This window comes from Cynocephalus volans, chromosome 12 (genome assembly GCF_027409185.1).
Source record: "Cynocephalus volans isolate mCynVol1 chromosome 12, mCynVol1.pri, whole genome shotgun sequence".
NCBI lineage: Eukaryota > Metazoa > Chordata > Mammalia > Dermoptera > Cynocephalidae > Cynocephalus > Cynocephalus volans.
The window spans coordinates 83,477,322-83,480,788 of NC_084471.1; the positions used below are offsets into that span (position 1 = coordinate 83,477,322).

At 44.1% G+C, this 3,467-nt stretch overlaps 1 pseudogene; it reads right to left on the reverse strand.

Moving 5' to 3' along the window:
- Nucleotides 1-2,110: 2,110 nt before the first annotated feature.
- On the reverse strand, nt 2,111-3,217 carry LOC134360433 (small ribosomal subunit protein uS2-like; annotated as a pseudogene).
- Between the last annotated feature and the right edge of the window lie 250 nt (nt 3,218-3,467).

Genomic DNA, 3,467 nt, shown 5'->3' on the forward strand with positions numbered 1-3,467 from the left:
CAAGCCACCACTGGAAGCTCCCCAGTCTCCCCTGTGGGAATGAGGGGGGTGCCACAGGCCTCAATCCCACCCCTCCTCCTTCCTCCTTCCATCCCATTTCCTTCCCCTTCCCCTCTCCCCCTCCCTCAAAAGTGCTCCACAACAACATCATAGAATGTAAAAATTATACTAATAAAATTAAATTTTCCTTAAAGAAAAAATTCCAATTTGTTGAGGAGCATGACATCAGAAGCAGGAGGTTCCTTATAATTTTACTCTTAGCCACAGTGCTTTCTGTACAGAACTGTCTTCTGGTCTCAGTAGTGTTTATGGCAGCCATCATGGCGAAAGATAGGACGGTGGAAAAAATGTTCCCGTGCAAATCAGGAGATTCCAGGGCTGGCTGGTTAGCTCAGCTGGTTAGAGCGTGCTGTTGATAACATCGAGGTCCAGGGTTTGAGCCCTGTTACTGGCCAGCCACCCCACCAAAAAACAAACAGGCAGATCAGGAGATTCCATGCTATGGACTTTTAAACAATCTTCATATGTTAAGTTCATCACGAGAAACACGGAAATCGATATCAGAAATCACAATTTGAATGAATAGATTTGGGTGGAGGTAGAGAAACACTCACAAAACCATTTCAACAATTAGCAATCTGTTTATACACAAATAACTCCCAAATCTTGAGTAAACAAGTAAGCGTTTTTATCACCATTTTACAGATAACTCAGTTATATATAAAAAGCTGAGTATAAGTGAATAAAAATACAAATGAAAACACATTCTAAGTGAACTGAAAGAGTTCTCACCTTAAAAACAACACAATGGGTTTCTCTACCAATTCCATTTGATAAATTTCTACATTTTTTCTGATAAATTTCTAATATCTGTGTTTGTTTATTTTCTCCTTACAGCAAATATGAGGTTTCTGTGTCAGAGGCAGACTGGTTATTTACTTATAGAATATCTTTTTATTGATTTCTCAGTACCCAATTTCCTTTTTGGGGTGATACAGTGAGAGCAGATGTCACCCTAAATGTATAGAGGGAGACTGTAATATAGGAGAGGGATCCCAAAATTATGAACCTGGTAGCTTATATATGAACTGCTGCACAGGTGCCTTCTTTCTCTCTTTACCTTTTTAATGTAAACAAACCCTCTGTTGGGAAAAAAAAGTGGAAGGTCTCTAGGTGTTACAACTCTTTGGAATATAAATGCAAGGCTCAAGAATTTATTACCATCTAAGTTATAAATAAATGGTTTTAGGGAGAGATAAACCTGTAAATCTCTCAGGAATAATTCACTTTCTCCAACTTCCAAGGCGTAGCTATTTGTCAATCATCCTTTAACCCAGGTTGCCAGTAATTTTTACTCAGGAAACCATGACTGCAGAATGTGGAAATAATAGCTGTTTCTCAACACCATAAAATGTATTTTGGTAGAATTGTATTTCCTCTTCATGGACAAGTGATCATTTTATCTGAAGGCTGCATAGCATAAGAGTAATGGAAGAAAGTGGTCAAAAGTATCTGGATTATGGAAATTCCTGAATGCTAAAAATTTTGGACAATGTATGTGTAGGCAAAGGGTAATCAATCAGTATCTCTGACTCCCTAAATTTAGAGGAAGAGTGGAATAACAGTGGTTTAGATACAGAAGAAAAAAAAACTGCATGACTGTGTGAGTGGAGAATGAGAGATTTTCCAAAAAGCAGGGATCAGCAGGACTAAGAAAGTGCGAGAATGGGAGGGGTGGGAATGGTGAGTGATTTAACACTGTCAAATTCTTCATTTCAGAGAAATTGGGTGGGCTGAGGGCTGAGAGAATAACCTTAGGAGTTAACTTTAGATGCAGTGGATAAGTATATATTTTTAGAAATTTGTTTGGTTTTTGTCAATCATATTTCCTTTTTGCTTAAGAGCCTGTGGAAGAACAGCTTAATACCACTCAGTGGACCATTCAGTGGCCTGAGCAGTGGGAGCTGCAGACCAGTCCACAGTAGCAGGCTGAGTGCTCCAGTCATCAGTAGGGACCTGCTGAATAGTCACAGAGGCCACCTGCATGCCTTCAGACTAGTCTGTGACCCCAGGTGGATCAGCAGTAAACTCAGGAGCTAGAGCAGTCCATTCATCCTGAAATTTCCTCCTTGGTCATAGCTGTTTCAGCAGCAGCCTGCTCTTTCTCTCCAATCTCTTCAGGATCTTTGCAGAAGTATAGATCAGGCAAGACCTCCCATGGGTGTTCACAGGAGATGATGTCACACATATGCAGGACTTCTCGGCCCTGTCCACCACCTCAGAGCCTCTGAGTGAGCTCTGGTGTTGCATGGGATGGCAATGTCCACACAGCACAAGGAGAATCTGTGTCACACAGAGTGGGGTAGGAAGATTAACACAAGATGCCTCTGTGAGAGGCTGGGGGTCTGCCCTGGGATCAGTAACCACAGAAGACCCACCTCCTGGAAGGCTGCCTGGATCTGGTTAATGAAGGTTCGTGGAATGAAGCAGCCAGCAATAGGAGTGCCTCTGCACACAACCAGCCCAGTGACAACCACTGAGCTGCTGCAGGAAGTGCCCCGGGCTCTCCTGAGCCAGGGTGGTTGGGGGCCTTGGCCATGCCCCACGGACACACGCAACCAGCCCAGCAATGACCACTGAGCCACAGTAAGAAGGGCCCCACGTTACCAAGCTGGGGTGGTGGGGGGTAAGGGCTTTTGTCACACACCCCCCGACATCTGCACCCAGCCTGGCAAAGACCAAGCCACCACTGGAAGCCAACTGGTCCCCCTGTGGGAATGAGGGGGGTGCCACAAGCCTCAATCCCACCCCTCCTCCTTCCTCCTTCTTCCATCCCATTTCCTTCCCCTTTCCCCTCTCCCCCTCCCTCTCAACTGCTCCGCAACAACTTCATAGAATATAAAAAATAATAATATTAATAAAAAAAAAAAGGAGTGCCTCTGGTGGCAGCAGCAAACCTTAGCACAGCCTGCTGGCCAGTACTGGAGGATATGACACTGATGTGACCAGGGTTTGCAATGGCAACAATGGCACGAGCCACCAGCAGAAGCTTCTCCCAAGTCCTCTTCAGGTTTATGATGTAGATGCCGTCACTTTGCCTTTTGTAAATGTACTCTTCCATGTGGAAGCCAAGGTTGGTGCCACCTACGTGGGTTCCTGCTGCAGGGAATTTGAGCACATCCTCCTTCATTTGGTGGACATCAAGGGCTCTAGACATTGTGAAATATTCCCTTTAAGTTAGGATGGGGATGCAGAACGACACTCCATGGACCCTTCTATGGGTAGTACAGAAAGCTCGATGTTCTTATAACTGCTTGTATGCTGTCATCTGCTGCTGGGTATGTGTGGGACATAGAGGAAGGTAGGGAAGGGCATGATGAGGAAAGAAGAACATATTTACTTATCATAAATCCACAGAAAATGAAGTCCCATTTTTTCACTATGTTATCTGTAGAGTTTTGTAAGTG